The sequence below is a fragment of the Nycticebus coucang genome, chromosome 18, assembly GCF_027406575.1.
Source record: "Nycticebus coucang isolate mNycCou1 chromosome 18, mNycCou1.pri, whole genome shotgun sequence".
Classification (NCBI taxonomy): Eukaryota; Metazoa; Chordata; class Mammalia; order Primates; family Lorisidae; genus Nycticebus; species Nycticebus coucang.
This window is the reverse complement of record NC_069797.1, coordinates 15,640,773-15,665,017: the sequence shown is the minus strand read 5'-3', so window position 1 is coordinate 15,665,017 and position 24,245 is coordinate 15,640,773. Positions and strand designations below refer to the sequence as shown.

At 41.3% G+C, this 24,245-nt stretch overlaps 1 pseudogene; it reads right to left on the bottom strand.

Annotated features, from left to right (window-relative positions):
* Positions 1 to 976: 976 nt before the first annotated feature.
* Positions 977 to 24,245, bottom strand: part of LOC128571019 (glutathione peroxidase 1-like) — an 81,623-nt pseudogene continuing 58,354 nt past the window's right edge.

The window sequence follows — 24,245 nt, the reverse complement described above, 5'->3', positions numbered from 1 at the left end:
TCCCTGGGGTACCAAAATCTACTGATGCTCCTCAAGTTCCTTAAATACAATGGTGAAGTATTTGCATATAACCAAAGCACACTCTCTGTACAGATACTTACATTATCATCATCATACTCTGATGTATACTTACATCATCTCTAGATTATTTATAATACATAATACAAGGTAAATAAATGCTATTGTGTTACACTGTTTAGGGAATAATGACAGGAAAAAAGTTTGTACGTGTTGACTGTAGATGCAATTTTGGGGGTAATATTTTTATTTGAATCTATGCATGTGGAGGGCTGACTGTATATATAGATATATTCAGAGAAATCAACTTCAACTCGTTTCATCTAAGGGTTTGTCACAATAAGGTGCTATGAAGGGTTGTTACCCATCTATTGTCTTAGGAGTGGACACAGTTCAGGAAACTCTTTGCTTTGTCATAGTGTCTGTAATTAAATCAACTGGAGATGCATCTGGGCACCTGCTCTCAGGGACTCTAATCATGTGTGCCTTTGTTCATGGTTTCCCTCAGCCAAATTATTTCTCTTTTGGTTCTACATCCATCCAATGCTGGTGAAAATTCCATTGCCTCTGTGACAACTTGCTTGGTCTTCCTCTTTTACCTACACAGAATATGACATCTTTCTTCCTGGTGCTTTTTCACCAGTTGGTATAATCCTTATAGCATTTCCTGTCTCTCATAAGTATTTGTGCCTACACTGGTCTCTGAGAGGTGATTGGGAAAACCTTCCAACCTCATCTGTTTCTTATCCATTTTGGTAACATTCATGATGCCTTGTCCTCAGTAGGTGTTAAAAGCAACTGTTAAACTGATTTTGAAATGACAGTACCAGCGCTCATCTCAGGGGATTTTCTGGGGCATCAGGTGTTGCCCCATGCATGTTTAGAGGTAACACTATCCTGAATGAAACCCCCAGAGACCAGCGTGTTACTGTCAGGCAGCCGGTGCAGGAGGGAGCCCTTAGGACAGCAGGACTTCCGTGTCTGGCTCGGGGTCGATGGTTGGAAAGCGACGGCTGTACTTGCGCACCGGCACACCGTCAGGACCCACCAGGAACTTCTCAAAGTTCCACGCAATGTCATTGCGGCACAGGGGAGGCCAAGTGGTGAACTTGGGGTCAGTCCTGAGGGCAGTGGCGTCGTCACTGGGCGCTGGCAGGGCGTCCCGCAGAAAGGCAAAGAGCGGGTGCAGCTCAGCACCGCCTCGCACTTCTAAGAGAGTGAAGCTGGGCTCGAACCCTCCGCCGGCTCGGAGGTGCTTGAGGGAATTCAGAATCTCTTCGTTCTTAGCGTTTTCCTGATGTCCAAACTGGTGGCACGGGAAGCCAAGCACGACCAGGCCTCGGGATCCACGGCGCTGCTGCAGCTGGTTCATCTTGGTAGAGTCCGGGACACTGGTGCCTCGGAGGGATGCCACATTCTCCATGAGCAGCACCTGGGCGGGCGGGGGACCCGGGCTCGCAGGCTCCCCGCTGGCCAGGGTGCAGAGAAGGCGCACAGAGACTGGGCCGCAGCCGCTGGCCGAGCAGCACCCACGGTGTCGGAGGCCAAGAAGCGAGGAAGGAACTTTGGACCAGGGCATGAATTTGATTCTTTAAAAGTAAAAATCTACTTTATGCAATATGTAAAATAGATTTCAGTATATATGTATCTGTTAGATAATACTTACATTTTGTGCAGCATTTATATCCATATATTTATGCATTTATTTATTTTTATCTTATTTTATTAGTATTTTTTGAGACAGACTCTCACTTTGTTGCCCTTGGCAGAGTGCTGTGGCTTCATATCTCACAGCAACCTCAAACTCTTGGGCTTAAGTGATTCTCTTGCCTCAGCCTCCCAAGTAGTTGAGAATATAGGTGCCCTGCCACAGTGCCTGGCTTTTTTATGGTGTCTCAATCTTGCTCAGGATGGTCTCAAACTTGTGAGCTCAGGCAACTTGTGAGTCTTGGTCTCCCAGAGTGCTGGATTACAGGCATGAGCCACTGTGCCTAGCCTACGTATATGTATTTGTATAAAAACCCATAATCATATTCGTATCTATTTTTGGCATTCTATGCCATTTAAATTAGATTGCAAAACTTTTAAAGACCTGCAAAGATATATCTTCTGAAATGACAAAACGTTATGAATACAACTTTATATTAAAATCATCTAGCAATAAATACATGTGCACCTGAAGTCCAGAAAGACATGCATAAATAATAATACTGAATGTTTACATATGGTAGGATTTGAGTTCCTTTTTATTTTGTTAATAGGTATTTTGTAAAATGTTATGGTATGTATAATTTACATATAAAGCTTTTGTATGTAGGAAAAAATATTATTAATTTATGATTTTAATGATAGATTTTCAACATTTTAGAAGAGGGATATCAGCACCTCTAAATTATTTCTAAAATTATGTCCAGGACATAAATGTTGTAGGAAAGTGTTAGTTTTCTATGTTGAATGACTAGGCTTAATTGATTTCATGTATTTTACATGTGTCCAAGTTGAGGTAGACAATGTGTTCAGAGTTCACAGGTGTAGCATTGGGTCCGGGCAGGAAGTCAAGGTATTTTGAAGAGAAAATGCTGGCACTGGCATTGGAACAATGTTAAACGAAGCATGGGCTTTATTTGTTTAGCTATTTGTTTATTTTATGATTATTTTTTGGAGGGTCAGACTCAAACTGAGTGATTCAGAGGAGCGCTGAGCTCAAGACTGCTGTGTCTGCGCTGCCTTCCAGGCAACACTGCTCATGCTGATACACAGGCTCTTTTAGTCCTTACAGTGATCCTATACGATGGCTTTTTAAAAATCACTGTATCCATTTAGGCTTAGACAGAGCTGCCAGGTTTCTGGAACTCAAAACCATCTGTGTGACTCTGTGGCCCAGGGTCTGACTGCCTTGTGTGCTGTTGTGGTTCTTCGTGTTTCCCTCTGGCTTCATTTCACTTGTGCCGTCAGGAGCCAAGGCTGTACTTGGTACAGAGACGCAGTTGGTGCCCCACCCATACCCACTCTCAAAGCCAGCAGTGCTTATGTGGAGCAGCCCTGCTCAGGTTTCATCTTCCCTCCTCACCCTGGGACAGAGAGAGGAGGCAGCCAAAGGCAAACAACGTGGGGACACAAGGGGCTGGCCCCTGGACTTGAGGTTCTCACATTCTCACATTGTTTCAGTAGCGTTTTGAGCTTTTCCTCTATGGTTCTCAACCTGTGGATCGCAACCCCTTTTTTCTATTTGTAACAACGCAGTGATTAGGAAGGTTAAGAACCACTGCTCTGGTGTGTTTCAAGAGTACAATCACATAGTGTAGTTAAATGGCAAGTTTGTCTCTCCCTTCCCAATGCTCACGCATCTGATTTCTGACTCTTACTTAGTAGTATTGGCCAGTACCTCTGGAATGGAAAAAAAAAAAAAAGACCCCTGAAAACAAATGTCCATTATCACCATTCATGGGCATTCTTTTATTTTCCTTGATTTAGGTAGAAAATTTTCTAGTATTTTTCTTTTCTTTTCTTTCTTTCTTTCTTTTTTTTTTTTTTTTTTTAGACAGAGTCTCACTCTGTCACCCTGAGTAGAGTGCTGTGGTATCACAGCTCATAGCAACCTCAAACTCTTAGGCTTGAACAATCCTCTTGCCTTTGCTTCCCGAGAACTGGGACTATAGGCACCTGTCACAATACCCAGCTAATTTTGCTTTTTTCAGTAGTGATGAGGTTTCACTCTTGCTTAAGTTGGTCTCAAACTCCTGAGCTCAAGCAATCCACTTGCCTTGGCTTCCCAAAGTGCTGGGATTACAGGTGTGAGCCACCATACCTGGCCACTTCTAGCATTTCTCTATGAAGTATGATGCTGGCTTGTGGATTGAGATAGATATATTTTAGTATCTACAAAGTCAGACCAATAAGTTCAAAAACATCCTAGAAAAACAACATATCTCATTGGTGAACATCACCATGGTCACCTTTGAAGTACTCCCCTTGTGAGTGCACTGTCCACCTTCAAAGCACTTTTTCTAGGATGTGTTTGTGAACTGATTGTCTGACCTTGTGTGTGTCTATATACATCTGTTTTATTTATTTATTAAAAACAACTGGATTTTTCAAATTTAAAAAATACAAAATTAACTCATCTTAAAAACTGACTGAAAAAGGGGAAAGAGGGATGGGCCCAGTGGCTCATGCCGGTAATCTCTTGCACTCTGGGATGCCAAGGCATATGGATTGCCTGAGTTCAGGAGTTCAAGACCAGCCTGAGCAAGAGTGAGACCTCACCTCTACAAAATATCCAGGTGTTGTGCAGGCACCTGTAGTCCCAGCTACTTCCGGGGCTGAGGCAAGAAGGTCACTTATCCTCAAGAGTTTGAGGTTGCTATGAGCTATATGACACCACGTCACTCTACCTAGGGCAAGAGAGTGAGACTCTGTCTCAAAAAAAAGAAAGAAAGAAAGAAAAAAAGGAGAAAGGATTAACCATTACTCTGTCTTTCCTATTTCATTTGTGCCACCAGGTTTCTAATAGTTTGTAGGTAAGGTGAAGTACCTCTTTTAAAAGTGTTCCATCTGATTTTCACAAAAAAGAAATGACAGAATTAGATTATTTCTGCTTTACCAGCTCGATACATTAATGGATCTAGGTATTGAACATCAATCACTGAACATCACAAAGAGAGAAACAACCAGTTACTGTAAGTCTTCTGATGAGAGACTACAGTACCACCTTTATCTTGCTAGAGTACCAAACTCAATGCCTGCTCAGGCCTCTCAATCCAGCTCCTAACCTGCAGGAAATACAGAAGACAGGGGAAATGTTCAACGGCACCCCGACTATACCATCTGCAAAATCTAGGCCGTGGAAAAATCCACATCCCAAAGGTGTAGGTGCCTCAACTGATAAATTGCAAGAAAAATTAAAGAATAAAGGGGGACTTGCACATTAGTAGAAACTTAATAAGCATATCAAGTTTTTAAAATTTGGCACTACCGTATGATGTATAAATATACACTTGGGTGGTTAAGTGATAAAGAAATGCAAGAAGGGGTCACTCAAGGTCAGTGCTGGCATCTCTGTGGGGAGGGTCAGGACTGTAAGTGGGAAGGGACACGTGCAGTGGCTTCTGGGCATGCTGACAAAATTCTAGTTCTTCACCCAATGCTGGTTGCAAAGGTGTACTTCCTTTTATTAATTTTTGTATGGTTCTCTCTATTTGTGATTTCATTTATAATAAGTAGTGAATGGGTTAAATTAAATGACATTGGGGAAAGGTGGTGAGTTTGTGAAAGAATCCGTCTGGTGAGTATTCAAGTATCCATGGAAGACACAGGCAGCGTGGTGCAGTGGTGGGTGGAAACCAGCTTTCAGATTAAGGAAGACTTGATCTGTAGCATTTTGCTCATTTTCCTGATGTAAACACTCCCCTCATGGCCATTTTTAAGCCACTGAGGAGTTGTTACTAAATGTGGATACTGGGAAGATGCACAAACTTGATTTCAAGAGCCAGTAAGAGGGCAGGGCCCATTGGCTCTCCCAGCACTCTGTGGGTGGATTTCCTGAGCTCACAGGTTCAAGACCAGCCTGAGAAAGAGCAAGTCCTCATCTTTAAAAATAGCCGGGCGCTGTGGTGGGCCCCTGTAGTCCTAGCTACTCGGGAGGCTGAGTCAAGAGAATTGCTTGAGCCCAAGAGTTTGAGGTTGCTGTGAGCTGTGACACCACAGCACTCTATCAAGGATGACAAAGTGAGACTTTGTCTCAAAACAAGAGCCAGTGCGAGCCAGGTCCATGCCTGCTGAGTGCTGGGCACTGAGGATGCAGGCCATCATGTTCCCCAATTTGCATTGTGTTTCTATGGGCATAAACCTGGCTTCAACTTGATCACAGCTTAACGTAAAATCCATGATTTTTGTAAGAATCCAGATCAGAGGACCAAAGGGATCCCTCATCCTTTGCTTACTTCCTCCTTTGTGGTCTTCAAGAGATGCCAACTTTTCTACTGGAAGAAGGGCAAGAATGAGTCTGAAGCCCCCATCTTCTGTTGATGATGAGAGACTTCTTAGAAGAAAGTGTAGAGGGCAAGGCTGAGCTGGTAAATAATTTAGGGCTCTTGAGTTTTTGAAGGGTAGGATGAGAGAGGGCTTGCGAGCCGCACGCTTTTGACTTGAGTGACTAATGTCTGCCTCTGGGCCATTGGAAGGGGACGATGGAGGGAAGGCAGCAACACTCTAGGCTCAAATATCTCTACTTCCCTGTGGATTAAGCCCATGTATACTTTTCAGGGAAATCCAATTTTATGGCTTAATGACTTCTGAAAACTGATTTCAGAGACATGAAATATTAATTTGCCTTCCCCGCTGGTCTCCCAGCTTCTGGGGTGCCGTGAGGGCACCTGAAGCAAAGTTTCTCTGGAATTATTCTTTCCACGGTCATCAGAAGCTGGGAATAGGGCTCTGCCTCAGAACCTCTGAGGAAAATCTTTGAATATCCAGCTTCCTGGGCTCTACTGCCGGCACCCCACTACTGGATCCAAGGATTTGGGAGCAGGGCCTACAGATGCCTATTTTCCAAAAGACCTCCTGGTTCTTATATAACCGGCCATAGACTGGTACATGTATTTTTGAAAAGCAAAAGAAGCACTAACTTATTTTACAGGAACATATTTTGAGTGGAAAATCCCATGACCAGAAACATATTTTGGGCAGCCTAGATCCCAGGACCAGAAAATATCAAGTTTGGCTCAGGGCCACGGTGAATTTTGAGCATCTCTAGTGCTGTTTCCCATGCTCAGTGATGGCGAGTCTCAGCCTCTGGTCTGCACCATCCAGTCTCCACTGGGGTTCTTCTAACCTCATACGTCCAAATCTCAGCAAAGATTTTAACATGACTCTGCTCTCACTCTCGGGCGGTGACACTTTCCCAGGGGAAAGGAGCCTTAAAGCAGAGGGCATCTTGGTCTGTGGATCTGCAGACAGTGTGCAGACAGGCAGCACAGCTTGTGCACTTGACTCAGAGACCTGCCCTGCCATGGTAAAATCACAGATTATCATAGCCCCCTGTGAACAAAATGTGCCCTTTCTAATACTAAGGAAAATAAAGTGAGGAGTGAGAATGACACAGTGAAGAAGCTTCTCCTCTCAGCTCTCATGAGACCAACATTTCTCCTTATTCTCACGTCACTGAAGGTGGGGCAGTGCGGTAAACATCCAGCTCTGTTTCCTACATCCAGCCCTGGAGACAGCAGACTCCCCTTACCAATTCTCACTGAATCCAGTGAACACCCACAAAACGCTGACAGTTTACAGCTGCTTCAAGAACAAAACTGATGCCTTATACTTCACTAGTTGAATTATGTTTCCAAGGCAAGGGTGGACAGTGGCACTGAGTCCCTCACCTTATGGATTATGGAAGCTCTCACTGAATTATTCAGGGTGGGGTGGGGCCCTTTCACAGCTGGCCTTCATTGAAAGGTACTATGGACAGTTGTGGTTATGAATGATAAAACACAACTACAGCCCAGGATGAAGGAGGGGAGGGGATGGGAGAGGCTGGATGGAGGGAGGGTAATTGGTGGGACCTCCCCTGTGGTGCATACTGCAAGGGTACATGTCAAATCGATTAAGAGTGAGTATAAATGTCTTAACAATTAAGTAAGTGAGGTGAAGTCTGTGGTAACCAGTTTGATATAAGCATTCCAAATTGTATATTAAATCAACACATTGTACCCCATAAATGCATTAATGTACACAGTTATGTGGCTCAGTGGGTAGGGCGCCGGCCCCATATGCCCAGGGTGATGGGTTTAAACCCGGCCCCAGCCAAACTGCAACAAAAAAATAGCCGGGCATTGTGGCGGGCACCTGTAGTCCCAGCTACTTGGGAGGCTGAGGCAAGAGAATCACCTAAACTCAGGAGTTGGAGGTTGCTGTGAGCTGTGATGCCACAGCAGTCTACCAAGGGTGACAAAGTGAGACTCTGTCTCTACAAAAATAAATAAACAAATAAAAGTAAATACATAAAGAGCAGGGGCACTGAGTTTGAGTCTTGGCCTTGCACTTTACAGTCTTGGTCATTGTTTTAGCCTCTTTGAGGCTTCCTTGCTTATAATATTGGTAGAGTATGTGTGTGCACACCCAGATATATTGCTGTGTGTGCACACCCAGATATATTGCTGTGTGTGCAGCAGTACAGTCGAACCTCCATAGTCGGCCACCTCCCTGCATTGACCACCTTCTTAAGCTGATCTAATTTTCATAGACAAACATGCACCACTAAGGCCTCGTTCCTCAGGTTGCCCGCCTCTGTGTGTTGACCATTTTGCTACACACAGCCCTTTGGGGGGTCAACTTACAGAAGTTCCACTGTAGATTCATACTACACATATTTGCTTCATGGAGCTGTCATAAGCAATGCATAACTTGAATTGAGCAGGGTTCTTAGTACTTTTCCTCAATAAGAGTAATTGCTGCTTTTGTACCTTTGCTTTCTGAGTGAGCCCTTGGAAGATAGATGCCACTGTACCCAGACAGAGATGAGACAGGCAGATTCTCACCACACCGGGCTGAGCTCTGGGTGATGGAGGCCACTAGTCAGAAACCGATGGTACCTTTCTCTCCAGTATCATACCCTATTACAACTATTTCTTTATTCTTTTTTCAAAATTATGTTTGTTTGTTTGTTTTTCCAGACACAGTCTTACTCTGTCACCCTGGGTTGAATACTATGGTTTCATAGCTCACAGCAGCCTCCAACTTTTGGGCTCATGTGATCCTCTTGCCTTAGCCTCCCTAGTAGCTGGAACTATAGGTGCCTGTTGCGATGTTGGGCTAGCTTTTCTATTTTTAGTAGAAACAGGGTCTCACTCTTGCTCAGGCTGGTCTTGAACTTATGAGCTCAGGCAACCCACCAGCTTCAGTCTCCCAGAGTGCTGGGATTACAGGTGTGAACCACTGTGCCTTGTCCAAAATTAAGTTCTTATATTACCTATATATCTCATCCATATCGTGTGTGTGTGTGTGTGTGTGTGTGTGTGTGATATGACAGATTAAGACTGAGGGACTTGGATTTCTCTGTGTCCCTTACCTGTGAGGGGAAACATTGCAGAGAGCCTGTAATTTTAACAAACCTCCCTAGGGATTTTTTTTTTTTTTTTTTTACATACTACCCTTTCAGAATCATTCCGAGCCCTCTTTCTTCATGTATTCATTCATCTGACTGCTATTTACTGAGTGTCAGCTCTGTCTCCAAAACAAAAGGGCCAAGTATTACAGAGAGGGTCCACGTGCCTGCAGACTTCTCTATAAGCCTTGGAAATCTTTATGCTCAGGAGACAAACCCTCTTCCTCCATCCTGGGCCTGTGGTAGTGGCCTCTTTAGCGACACATATGAAGTCATGGTGGCGTGAAGGGACTAATGTCTGCCAGAAGCAATGACCATTCCAGTGTGGGTGGACGTGAAGGTGTGCTGCCCTGGGGCCTCAGGGAGGGACAGAATCCTGAGAAACAAGCCTGGAGGAGGAGGGGACAGCGCAGACTGTGAATAACTGTTGTGATTTCGATAGTGCCACCGTGTGTTTGGCACTTTGCTTTACAAACGTTATTTTATTTAATCAGCGTAACATATAGGTATTATTATAACCTGACATTAGCACATCAAGCATCTACTTTTAACTCCAGCCAGGCCAGAGAAGCTTGGAAAACAGAAGCATTCCCAGCAGGCAGCCACACTGGGCAGCAGAAAACTATACAAAGAGAAACGCAGACCCCAAGCCTGAAGTGTCAATTATATTTCTAACAATTGCATATGGACTTCATTAGCCGGCTAAATGGTACCTATTTTAGCATCCCGCCAGCTGGTGGGATTTCCAGTAGGAAACGTGAGAAGGGAATAAGTCTAGGAATCTCAGGTTCCCTGGGGCCTTCTGGAATCCATGGAGATTAAGCAAGATAAGGTCAGCTCTAAATGTCCTCCTCTTCCTGCACCCTCCACGTGGTTATCTACCCCCAACCCAACCCCCCCAAACCCAAAGCACCTGTATCTATTCAGAGGCAGCCCAGGCTGCTCTTTTGCACGTCCCTTTGGGCCTCTGAGGCTGAATTCCCCTCGAGGATGATAGGCAGAGGCAAAGAGAATTCATTCAGCACCAGCTTGCTGTGGGAAACTTGTATATCTTTGACATGAGGGTGCTTTATTCTATGCTTCCTTTTACATCTTTAGCAGAGCTCTGTGTTGCCTTTTCCCATAGGCTAAATATAACGATGGGTAACCTAATCCTGAAGGTAACAGAATAATCTTAGAGGACACAAAGCTCTATTTAATTCTTGCCAAATGACAGAATGTACCCAGACTTTGAACAGGCCCCGCAGAACTCCAATAAGATTTTGTGTCTTGCCGAGCTTGGAGCCAGCGTCTTCCCTTTCTATCTTTCCCCACTCCCAGGCAGGATCTGATTTCACACCACTTGGTCCGTAAGAGGATAATGGTATCACAATTCAAGACAGGCAACCATGGAGAATTGTTTTATATGCTTCTGATACTCAAGAAGTTTCAGCAGCCGGGGCTAGGTCTCAGTTTTCAAGGAGAGTCAATTCCAGGGCAGAAGACAGTGTGGTAAAATAGAAGAAACAGGGGCTTTGGAAATCAGGTTGACATGGGTTGGAAACATGTCTCAGAAATGGGCCTCAGTTTCTTAATTAGTAAAATGACGGTAAAAAAGTATCTATCTTATAGAAATTTCCCAGGAAGGGATTATAATTAAGGAAATATGTGGAATTCTGTTGGGGACATCTTTCCACACTTGGCTTCATTTTTAAAGATAATTTGAAAGCAGAGTGTTGCCCAGTTAATCCTCCCCCAAACTAGGACAGTATGCCAGGCTGTCCTCTGAGCAGCGCATGTCAATGTGTTTGACATTGGGATAGTAGATGGCGGTGATTTTGACATGTTTGGAGGACTAGATTTTTTTGCCAGGACTCCATTTACACATATAAGAGCCATTTGCTGAGGGCCTTTTATTTAGTGAAATAGATGTTGTTTTAGGTGCTAAGGATTATGTAAATAAGACACCTACCATCCTTGCCCTCAAGGGGCTCAGGCCACTGCCAGGTGCAGCAGGAACAATGACAGATAGTCGGGTTGCATGGGGTTGGCAGAGAAGGTTGAAGTCAGTTCTGTCAGTGATGGGACAGAATCAGGAGAGGCATCAAACAGCAAGAGACTCTTGAGCTAAGACTTGAGGAGCATTAGCTGTTCTAGAGGAAGAAAATCAGTGGCAGCAAATTCTAGATCCAGGGAGCCTCTTGGGCAAATCGAAGATAAATTTCCTGTGTGGATCAGGAAAAGGGTAACATTTCACGGTGGCAGAGGCACAGAGCTGGAGAGACCACAGACGAGGCTGGGCCGAGTCCTGAAGGGCTCTACAGGACACGCTAAGGGTTGGACTCTCATCCTGAGCACAGTTCGGGAAACAACAAAATTGTCTCTGTAAGGAAGTAAGGTAATTAGATTTCTACTTTAGAAAATTACTTTGGCTGTAATGAAGAGATCTCTTAGAGGTTAAGTTGTTTTGTTTGTATTTCCTGCCTGGGGTTTGTACTATGTCCTGAATCTTTGGTTTGAAGTTTTCTCATCCAGTTTGGAAAATCCCTTGAGATTATCTCCGTAAATATTGCTTCTGCCTCCTTCCCCTCTATTCTTTGTCCATTTTATCATGTACTATGTGCTTCTTAGAATCTTTTCTAAAATTTCCATCCTTGTTTCTTTCTGGGATTATGTAATCTGCTTTTGTAAATAAAGTGTTATTGGAACACACTATGCCCACCGTTTGTATATTGCCAGGGGCAGATTTTACAGTCCTATGAAGAGGTTAATAGTTTCATCAGAAGCTGTATGACCTTCAAAGCCTAAAATATTTACTGTCTGGACCTTGCCAGAAAAAGTTTGCTGACCTCTAGGCTAATATGTTGTTAAATGATCTATTGAGTGATTTATTTCAGTTATCTTTTTTTTTTCAGTTATACAATTTCTAATTGATTCTTTCTAATTGTTTCTAGTTCTCTGTTTAAACACTCCACCTTTTCATTTTTAAACCTATTAGTCACATTGTTTTTAAAATAATTCATGCCTGAATAATACTGAATAATAGCGATATCTGGATTTCTTGCTGGTTTTCCTTATCTTTTTTTTTTTTTTCCTCAGTTTTTTGGCCATTTTATGTTTGGTCTTCTGGTGTAATGTTTACTGAGTGGTAGCTCGTTTATGATATATTGTAGAATAGTGATTTTTTTAACCGTGTCAGTGAAAATTTTTTAAGAACATTAATTAAATTATTTTAATAAGAAGTTCAAAGCATAGTAAGTATGTGTATGCTTTTATGATTGTTATTGGAAGGGCGATTGGTCTGCACCTGGCTACTCTGCCATTACTGGAAGTGGAATTGTGGATTATAGATAATTTGTAACAGGACACAGAAATGTGACTCAGTGCCTGTAGCTCAGCAGCTAGGGCACCAACCACATACACTGGAGCTGGCAGATTTGAACCCAGCCCGGGCCTGCTAAACAATAATGACAACTACAACCAAAAAATAGCCGGGTGCTGTATTGGGCACCTATAGTCCCAGCTACTTGGGAGGCTGAGGCAAGAGAATTACTTGGGCCCAAGAGTTTGAGGTTGCTGTGAGCTATGACGCCATTGCACTCTACTGAAAGCGACATAGTAACACTCCTGTCAAAAAAAAAAAAAAAAAAAAGACAAAAAATGCAAGAACAGTTTAGGAGAAATTGTATCCATTTGAGAAATAATGATGACTTGCACCAAAGGCTATAGCAGTTAGTATAATGAACAGGATATGAAGTTGTCTAATAAGTAGAGAGACAATTTTTAATATCATTAGCTGTCAGGGAAATGCACACTAAATCATAACGAGATACTATTAATAATACATATCTATCAGAATGGCTAAAATACAAAGTGGTGACAACAGCAAATTCTGGTGAGGATGTAGAGAAACTGTATTATCTGTACAATGCTGATATAAACGGAAAATGGTGCAGATACTCTGGAAAACTACTGACAGATTCTTATAAAAATAAACATGATGTTATCATCCAACCCAAATTACACTCTTGGGTGTTTATCCCAGATAAATAAAAACTTATGTTTATGAACAAATAAAAGAATGCATAAATGTCCATAGTAGCTTTCTCTCTCTCTCTCTCTCTTTCTTTCTTTCTTTCTTTCTTTCTTTCTTTCTTTCTTTCTTTCTTTCTTTCTTTCTTTCTTTCTTTCTTTCTTTCTTTCTTTCTTTCTTTCTTTCTTTCTTTCTTTCTTTCTTTCTCTCTCTCTCTCTTATTATTGTTTGGGATTCACTGAGGGTACAAAGAATGAGGTTACATTGATTGCATTTGTTAGGTGAATTTCCTCTTATAATTGTGTCCCACCCCCAAGAGCTGTGCCATACACAGAGAGCCCCATCCCTCTCCCTTCTCCCCTTTCCCTGCTCCCTCGTTCCCCAACCCCCCCATATTAGCTCATCTCCTGCCTTCATATTAGAATTCAGTACTTTGGATTCTTGCTTCTCCATTCTTGTGACACTTTACTAAGAAGCTTGTGTTCCAAATCAGTCCAGGTTAATATAAAAGATGTAAAGTCTCCATCTTTTTAATGGCTGAATAGTATTCCATGGTACATGTATATCACAGCTTGTTAATCCATTCCTGGGTTGGTGGGCATTTAAGTTGTTTCCACATTTTGACACTTGTAAATTGAGAGCAGCTTTATTTTTTGTATTCCTATATGAGAAACAGCTCATATGTCTTTCAACAGGTGAATGGGTAAATAATCATGGCTCCATGAAATGCTACTCAGAAACATAAAGGAATAGGTTATTGATCTGCAAATTGTTGAATGAATGTTAAGCAAATCGCAAGCCAACACAAGAAGGTTACATGCAGTATGATTTCTTGTATGTAATATTTTTGAGATGACAAAATTCTAGAAATAGAGAATTGCTGTGGGTTGCTGTGGGTCAGGGACAAGCAGAAGGGCTGAGGGAGCAGGTGAGAGGGATGTAGTTATAAAGGGCGACATGACTTGTGGTGATGAACATGACTGCAGTATGTGTACTCAAACCTGCAGGCGTGATAAAGTTGCATCGCACAAATACACACACACACACACACACACACACACACACACACACACACTGGGGGAACCTGAATAACAGTGGTGGACTGTGTCAAGGTCAGTGTCATGGCTGTGATATCATACTATAGTTTTGCAAAATGCTGTCATTGGGGGAAAATGGACAAGAGTACGTGGGATTACTCTCTAGTATTTCATAGAACTGCTTGTAAATCTACAAATCTCTTAATAAAAAATTTGGTAAAACCCAAAAAACCAACAGAAAAATATGTCACTCAAAATTCAATGACCTTTAAAAAAATTCTTATCTCATATTTTGTTACATAAGCACTTTTTTAATGGAAGGTTTTTTATTCAACTATTTTACACTATGATCCTATGGTTACATTATTCAACTGAATACATAATTCAGGGTTTTAAATAGTATACACTAAGTAACCCTCTATGTTTGTTTAGTTGAAGGAAAAGTATCTGTTAAAGAATATTAAATTGTTTGCAAATTTTTCAGGCGATTCTTTCCTTTTTCCTTTCTCCTCTCCTTCCCTCCCCTCTCTTCCTCTTCCTTTCTCTCCTCCCTTTTCCTTTTATTTTTCCTGCTCCTTCCCTTTCTTTCCTCTTTCCTTCTTTTACTAAAATTAACAGCCTGTATGTTGTGTCTGTCAGGGTTCAACCAGAGAAACCAAATCAGTAGGAGATTAGGAGATTTATTGTAAGGAATTGGTGATTGTGGGGCCAGCCAAGATAGTCACCAGGAAGAGCTGACTGGGTCTTTAGGGTACAGGGCCTAGCTTCTTTCCATGGGCAAAGTTTTTATACAGGAAAACTTTAGCTCTGCTTTTAAGATCTTTCAACTAATCAAATTAAGCCTAAGAAGATTATCTAGGATAATCATTTCTACTTAAAATCAGCTGCTTATAAACTTTAATCACATCTATGAAAGATCTTTATAACAATGCCTAGACTAGTGTTTGAACAACTTGGGACTGTGGTCTGGTCAAGGTGACAAACAAAACTGTCACATATGTTTTTGCTGCACAGATGTGAGAATTTCTCTAGGATGTATGTGTATTCAAAGGTGAAATTGCCAGGTCATTGATATAATCATTATTAACTTTATGAGATATTTCATGTTGCTCTGGAAAGTGGCTGAACCAATTTACACTGTCAATTATGAGATTTGTTATTGATTCTTATTTTGTCCAAAGTTTGTTACTATACTTTTAAGTTTTGCCAGTTTTTTGAGTGTGATATTGTACTTCCTTGAATGTTATTACTAGTGAGGCTGGTTTTTCCTTGTGTGCATTGCTATTCTTTTCATTTTACCTTTTTTAAAGAGTGCACTTGTGTGTTTTACCTAGCTTCTTTCTATTACTACCTATGTCTTTTTTTTCTTTTTTAGATAAGTTCAGCTTTACTTGTTTAATTGCTTTGTGATTTGTGCAGATGATATTTCTAGAGTTGTTGTGAGGAAAGAGGCCACTTCAGTCCTGGGAGTTCAATGACGCCCAAGGTAGCTTGAAACAACACTTTTTATTATTGTTGTTGTTGTTATTACTATTATTATTATTATCCCAAGAGTTTTCATGGGCCCGGGGATTGGGCACAGCTTGGCTGGGTTGTCAATTCAGGGTCACAAAGCTACAGTCAGGGGGCTGGTTAGGTCACCTTCTCATCTGGAAGCTCAGCTGTGGAAGAGTCTGCTTCCACTTCCAAACTCATTATCTTTGTTATCAGACTTCAATTTAATGCAACTACAGCTGGCTGTCAGCTGAAGGCTCCCTGAGTTCCTAGAAGCCACTCTCACATCCGAGGGACACACCTTCATGTCTGCACAAAGTAGGCTTCTCCAACAAAGCCATGCATTTCATCAAGTCAGCAATAAAAGCCTCTACATAAGAGAGGGCTCTGTCCCTTCTCTTTTTAAAAAGGAACTTCCACCAAATTAAGTCAGATCCACCAGGATAACTTCCTCTCTCAAAATCCATTGATTTGGGACCTTAAGGCATGTGCAAATGTATTTTCATGTTAGCCATATTCAATCACTAGAAGCAAGTCACAGGCCTTGCTCAAATCCAAAAAGAAATAATGTATCAAGTATGAATATCAGGAAATAGAAATCATAGGAATCCCCCCTACTTCGCCCCAGGTCTGTCTGCCAAAGCATCATGTGTTAAGTCTTACAGCAAAACACACAATTTTAGTTGCTCCCTCTTACCAGGACTTGTTTATGGACTGTTTCCTAGGCATGATATTGAGCGATTTTAAAATGAGAGAAAGAGAGAGAGAAAGAAAAAGAGAGAGAGAGATGAGAATTAGATTTATACGTGATACTATGTTATGTAGGCCAGAGTGGCTGTACAGTAACCATGTTTAGTAACTCCATGATGAAATTCCAGTGACAGTCATAAAAAGGATTAATTCAAGTATTCCCTAGTGTTTGAGAGCTGCTTTATTCAGAAAAACCGGAGAAAAAATAATGGGTAAGCACATCTGTCACTGTGTGCTGACAATGGGTATCTTGCCCAATGGCCCAGGCCTCTCAGTGTCCAGTATCATTCCTCTTGCTCAGCCGGCTGCGGGAAGATCTCATCAGGTAAGTCTGGGTCTGCAAGAAGCTGCAGGTGCACAATTGCATCCAGGCTAATGAGTCTCCTTCCCTTGAAGTTTATGAAGATCCCTGTCATTCATAACCACGAGAAGCAGCAGTTGTATTTGATATTTGTAAATGCTTTTCTTTTCTTTGTGGCTGTCTTTATATTTACTGGAAGATCTCTTTGACTTTCAGAAACAAACTCATTTGTCCTCTGTGATGAGCCCTGGAGGGTGGTAGTAGATGCAAGCCCAACTCAACGGCTGCACAGAGTTGGGATCACAGAGCACACAGTGCAAACCATACCGTCTCAGAATGAAATGCTCTCCTGACTTCGTACTGACCTCACCATGTATTCTTTGATGCCCTGCACTGCAGTCTGAGGCCCAGGATGTTGTAGCCCCATCTCATACCAAGTTCAGCATGGCCCTCCCACAAGGGTATGGCCAAAGGGCACATGTTGTGATCCAAGAAGCATCGCTGCCACCACCTTCCTCTCCTCTTCCTCCTCTCTTTCCAAAGATCCCCGAACATAGCCAACAATGTTCAGTCTGGTCTAAAGGAAAAGCAGGGCAGAATATGTATCTCATTGGATATTCAAGGGAGGAAGAGGAGGTGCAATCATTTTTTCCTACCACCAGCATAGGAAAGCGTACATCATGTATATATCTTAATGTATTGATAGGCCTAGTGGGCCTAGGCTAAGACAGAAAGGGATCAGGCCTAGGCTATAATGGAAAAAAAAAAAAAAATTCCTGGCAAATTTCCGACTATAATCTTTCAAATGAAGTGAAATAAGTCTAGTTCACTCCCAAGATAAATGAGAAAGTACTAATTAATTTCTTGCTTCTAGTTCACTCCAAGTTTCTTGCTTGGTTAACTCCCTGGGAAATAGACGGGGAAGTTCCAAATGTTCCCGGACTGACTTTTAAACAATACCAGGTGGGGAAAGTACTGAAACTAAGATGTATGGGGGGAAATATTAAAACAAAGATGTATGACATACGACTAACCACAAAATTCTGCTTCTGTACAATGCTAGCTTGCTACCCTACCTGGATGCACCTGGACAGCCTGCTTGCCAACCAGGATGCAGACCAACCCTTAAAAACCCGACCCCCTTAAGCACTCGAGGCTGCTCTCCCAAACCCCATGTTGGGACACTGAGGTAGTCACTGCCTGGCTCTTCAATAAAAGGACTCTACTGTAAATTTGGCTTGTTTACCAGTGTGGCCTTTGTGGAACTCCTGGGTACAACAGTATATAGTTTATTTTACCAACTTATTTGGGTTTTTCTGGTTAAGATCCTCAAGTGTGTGTGTGTGTGTGTGTGTGTGTGTGTTATGGACAGGCGACGTTGGGGGCAGACAGCCATCTCCTACTCACTACTATCAAAGGCGGCTTGAACATTGAATTTGAACATGGTGAAGCTCTCCAAATGCTATGTAACAGAGTTAGCAAATAATTGTTCACTTAGTGACTATAAAATTACATCAAGTTTTCCTGTGTTTAAGGAAAAGGTACAGCTTTCATGTAACACAAAACTCAGAAGCCAAATAAAGTTTGAGCGGGAGGGACAGAATTTTATTTCCACCAGGGATAGTGGAATTGTAAAATATCATGAACTCTCTCCCCGCAAAAGAAACACAACATGCAGAGGAAGGGAGCAGTAAAGAAATAGCAACTTAACTTTATTTTCCTAAGAGACCAAATCAAAATCTCCATATACTTTGTTTGTTACAACAGGACTATTGAAGAAGTAATGGATATTTAATAACTGGTTTGGCAGCTCCTTAGCAAATGTTAATTTTTAGAGTTCAGATTCAATAAACCTTGTGGATGCCCATAGTTTCTCAGGCATGGAGCACATAATCTCATTTGAACCTCTCCATATTTCTTTGAAATAGTCTTACCAGTAAGGAAATTGAGTGCCAGTGGGTGCCTGTAATTTGCTAAAGGTCACATAGCTAGTGAGTCAGGGAGCCAAGTTCAAACCAGGTATAGTTTTAAATAAGTTAATGAATCTTTTGATAAGAAAAGAAAAATAATGAGTTATTTCTTGAAGGTATTCTGAGAAAATTGGTTCAAATAACCTTACTACTTGGGGTGGCATGTCCAGAGAAATAGGAAAAAATCAAACTATGAGCAAAACCTGGGCTGGCCATTTCTGTTTTGCTATAGCAAAAGCTAGAGAAAGAATAGTTTTACAGAAGCTCTGTGGGCTCACTCGGTTCACTCTAGCTCTGCTCTAATACTTAAAAAGGGAAGGATGCTCTAATTGTCCTCGTGCCAAAATAAGCAATAAGTAAGGTTTCTCCTGATGTAAGATGACTGAAAGTACCTTTCACCTCTGACTGCCCCACTTTTCCTCCAGTAAAGCCGGTATTTGATGGTTCTGACATGAGAAGCATAATGAAGGAACACTACAGGCCCATGGATGTCAGGGAATGAGGCAAAACCATTACTGACATTATCACTGCACCCATGAGTCCAATCTCTGAGAACACCTAAATTCTAGGTCTCAGATCAAGTAAAAAATCCCATAAAAAATAATATACATATAGACCCAGGAGCTATTTTACAATGATTTTTATCCTTTCATAATATATCACACATATTTTTTTAAACACAGGTGCTAAAATTTGTGTTACATACCTACTGTTCAAAAGAATAAGCAATCCTTTTTATTACCAAATCCAAAATCTATAAAAATAAGTAAACGGTATTATTAAAAAGTATAAAAATGTTTATTTTCATTAATTTACAGTATTTTTAACTATGCAGAGATAAAAACTATTTTAAATTTATTTTGACTTTGTAAAAAAGCTTGTAATAATATAACTTCTCATTTTCTTCTTATAGATGATAATCTGGTCTAAGATACAGTTTGTTTCAACTAATGGTTTCAATAACCTTTAACTTAATAGTATACATTGTGATGTGTTGTGATGTGTCTCAAGGGGAAAATGAAAATACATATCACATAAAGAAATCTTTAAGAGTGAAAGCATAAATTAAGTCAATCTTTATCCCTTAAAGCTTTATGTATTTTTAAATAGTTTTTTTTTTGTTTTTTAAGACAGAGTTTCATTATGTAGCCCTCTGTAGAGTGCTGTGGAGTCATGGCTCACAGCAATCTCAAACTCTTGGGCTTAAGTGATTCTCTTGCCTCAGCCTCTCAAGTAGCTGGGACTACAGGTGCCCACCATAATCCTAGCTATTTTTGTATTGCAGTTGTCATTGTTGCTTTAGCAGGCCCGGGCTGGGCTCGAACCCGCCAGCCTTGGTGTGTGTGGCCGGCACCCTACCCATTGAGCTACAGGTGCTGCCTTAAAATAGTTTTTAAGTATTTTACTTACTAGGTTTTTTAAAGTTAAAAATGTAATATATCCTTATTAGAAGTAAACACAACGATGCTAGATTTTTAAAAATAAAATAAAATCAGCTCCAATTTTATAACCACTCTTCTGTTGCTCAGTGATCAGTATATAAAATGAAAATAGTATGTATTTTCCCACTGTTATTCTTGCTCATGAGAGTACAACTATGTACAATTATAATACTTATTCAGTTTTTTTTTTTTTCTTGAGTCAGAGTCTCACCATGTCGCCCTTGGAAGAGTACCACGGGTAACAGTTCACAGAAACCTCCAACTCTTGGGCTCAAGCAATTCTCTTGCCTCAGCCTCCTGAGTCGCTGGGGCCACAGGCGCCCACCACAATGTCTGCCTCAACGCCTTCCTGTTACCCCTGCCTTCAACCATAGCCCCTAGCATCCGCTGATCCATTATCCATCACTGAAATTATATCACCTTGAGAATATTCTGTGAACAGAATTGTACAAAATACAAACTTTTGATGTTACCTTTTCTTTTGCTTGATGTAATGCCCTTGATAGCCATTCATGTTGTTGTGTATATCCACAATGTGTATCCTTCACATATATACGTATATAAACCTACCCTGCTCTTCTCCAGAATAGCTGCATCACTTCACATTCTCACCAGCAAAAAATAATGCTTATTTTCAAAAGTTTCTCACACAGTCATGCTTGTCATACAATTGTATGTTGTATTTTTTAAATTCCTTGAATGTGCTTTGGAAGCATGATTTCATTGTCTGCAAACTATTCTATCATCTGGATGTACCATAATACGTTTTATCAAATTACTTACTACTAGAGATGTCATTTTCAAACTTGTGATAGGAAAATTGTCATTATGATCAGTATCTGTATTAGTCAGAGACTGGCCAGGGAACAAGAAACTGCTGTAGGTAATTGGGAGGGAATTTAATACAGGGAGTTTGTGATTCAGTTGATGGAAGAGCTGGGAAGCCCATCGGTGAGCAGCTCAGCATCTAGGGAGAGCAGGAAGCTGTTTCTGACCTTGGAGGGCAAGTGACAACGAGGAGCTACAAGTTAGAACAATCTAGCAGGTAGGGGGACTAAGGCAGACACTGCTAGGAAAGTGCTGGAAACAATAGGGAAGAACTTCCTGTGTGCTGCTAGCTGTAACACAGACAGAGCTTTTTCTGGTGTGACCACAAAAGGTGGAGAGAGAGAGAATAGAGAAGTACCTTGGGTTCTTCCTTCCTCTAATTTCCCGATTTTTTGCCATTGCCTTTCATGGTGGAAACTATCCAGAAACCTAGCCACAAAAGAGCTTGGAAAAGTGTATGTGTGTTTTGGCAGAATAACAAACATGGGCATGAAATCTGACAGCAAACAGGCCAGACGTTGAGAAGTACGGCAGCCTTGCACGCAGGTGTCTGTGAGGGTCTTTGATTATTTCCTTAGGATGTATCTTAGAAATAAAACAACAGAATGGTCAAAAGCTGAACCATGGCTTTGGAATATGCTTGATGTCCCTGGGGTGTCCCCTAGAAAAGTTGCACCATTCACACACACACACACACTTCCCAGTCCCTGGCACTGAAATTGCTATTTGAGAATAATCTCCTATTTTGCTAGAGAGAAAATTGTATACCATTATTTCAGTTTGCATCTTTTATTTTGCTGGTTAAAAAATATTTAAATGTTTTTTATATTTTTTTCTCAAGATTGTATCCCTTCTTATGAGAATCGACTATTGATGTTCTCTCTCATTTTTCTTTTTAGGTGCCCACACTCTTTAAAAGCAGATTTCTTGAGGTATTATGGACATACAACAAACTGGACAGAGGTGGGAGAGATGCATCTTAGAAATAAAACAACATATTTAAAGTAAGAAATGTGATAAATTTTGGTGTATGGATAGACCCACGGAACCATAAACATTAAGAAAATTCACGTATTCATCTCCTCTTAAAGTTTCTCCGTACCCCTTTACAATCCTCTCTCCCACCTCTGCCCACCTGCCTGCTCACCCCATCACTGGGCAGCCACTCACCACTCTCTGTCATTGTAGATTGGTTTGCACTGTCTGGAACTTTATATCACTTTGAATCATATAGTCCGTTCTCTCTCTTTCAATTTTTGTTCTGGCTTATTCCACTCAACATAATTATTTTGAGATTCTTTCTTTTTTTTTTTTTTTGAGTTTTCATAGAATTTTTCTTTATTAAATCATAACTGTATACATTGATATGATCATGGGGCATCATACACTCGCTTCATAGACCATTTGACACATTTTTATCACCGTGGTTAACATAGCCTTTCTGGCGTTATCTCAGTTACTGTGCCAAAACTATTGCAGCCCAATTCTTAATAGCTAAGTCATGGAAAAAGCCCAAGTGCCCATCGATCCACGAATGGATTAATAAATTGTGGTATATGTACACCATGGAATATTATGCAGCCTTAAAGAAAGATGGAGACTTTACCTCTTTCATGTTTACATGGATGGAGCTGGAACATATTCTTCTTAGTAAAGTATCTCAAGAATGGAAGAAAAAGTACCCAATGTACTCAGCCCTACTATGAAACTAATTTGGGGCTCTTACGTGAAAGCTATAACCCAGTTACAACTTAACAATAGGGGGAAGTGGGAAAGGGGGGGTGGGTAGAGGGAGGGGGATCGGTGGGATCACACCTGTGGTGCATCTTACAGGGGTATTTTTTTTTGAGACAGAGTCTCACTATGTCACCCTTGCCAGAGCGCCACGGTGTCACAGCTCACAATAACCTCAAATTCTTGGGCTTAAGCGACTCTCTTGCCTCCGCCTCCCAAGTAGCTGGGACTATGGGTGCCTGCCACAATGCCCGGCTACTTTTTGGTTGTAGTTGTCATTGTTTGGCAGGCCCGGGCTGGGTTTGAATCTGCCAGCTTCAGTGTATGTGGCTCGTGCCCTAGCCACTGAGCTACAGGTGCTGAGCCTCCATTTTTGGTTTTTATTCAGTTCATTTTTATTGCTGGGTAGTATTCCCCTGTACGGACATATCAATATGCGTTCATCTGTTCACCTTTTAATCTACACTTGGACTGGCTCCAGTTTTTGAGTAACATAAATAAACCTGCTATGAACATTGGTGTCAAGTGTTGTATGAACAAATGTTTGTATTTCTCTTGGATCAATAATTAGGGCAGAATGACAAATCCAGGTTTAACTTTTAAGAAACTGCCAACCAGCTATTCCAAAGTGTCTGTAGCACTTTATATGCTCTGCGGTGTATGAGAGTTCCGACCTGTCCCCATCCTTACCAGCACTCAGTGTGGGTGGGCTTTTAAATTGTAGCCATTCTAATAGGTTTTTAGTGTCATTCTCGTATGCATATATTTAAACAGTTTTCCTCATATATATTGCAAATTTCTCATTGATTTCAAAGAGCCTGTTTTTGTAGACTCCATTTGACTGTTGTAAGCTCAGTGTGGCTAAATATTTTATCATAATATCTAGGTTGACACCTGGCCTGGGTTCACCTCCATTCTATCCAAAAAGTTCCTCAGTTTCTTCAGGGATCCCATAAAACTAAGTGTTCTTCTGAAACATAGATCATTCCTATTATCTTCATGGCTCCTGAAGACAACCATGAATTTTTTGTTTGAGGTGGAAAGCAAGATAGTGTGACATCACAACATGCAGTTCTTTTAGTTTCTTCTGTGCTTTTTTATGCTGTCCCCTGATTTTGGTCGGACACAAGGTCTAGAGCCTCTAACATGGCCCTCTTGGACAGTTGCACAAACTTTGTTTTTCATGATAGTAATATCCAAATGCAGAATTTAAAGCATCTGGTGAGAGCACCTAATTCTCCATGTGACCCCCATTCACAAAGGTGTATTTGCAAATCAGAGCTAGCCATAGGGAACTCCTCATTGGTCTCCAAAGCGAAGTAAAAGTGTATCTCCCTGAACACACATAGCTGTAGATTTGCAGTATGTGTGTGGGAAGCAAAGCGTCTAGGTACTGGCCCAAACATAAAGTGGAAATAAGCTATGCAAGGCTTATTTCCCAAACAAATGGGCTATAGGACTCCATGGGTACTCCAGCTGCTGATTTGCTCTAATTTAGAGAGAGAGTTTCATAAAATGAAACCTCTTTTGCTTTTACAAAAAGACAGTTGTGAGAGAAA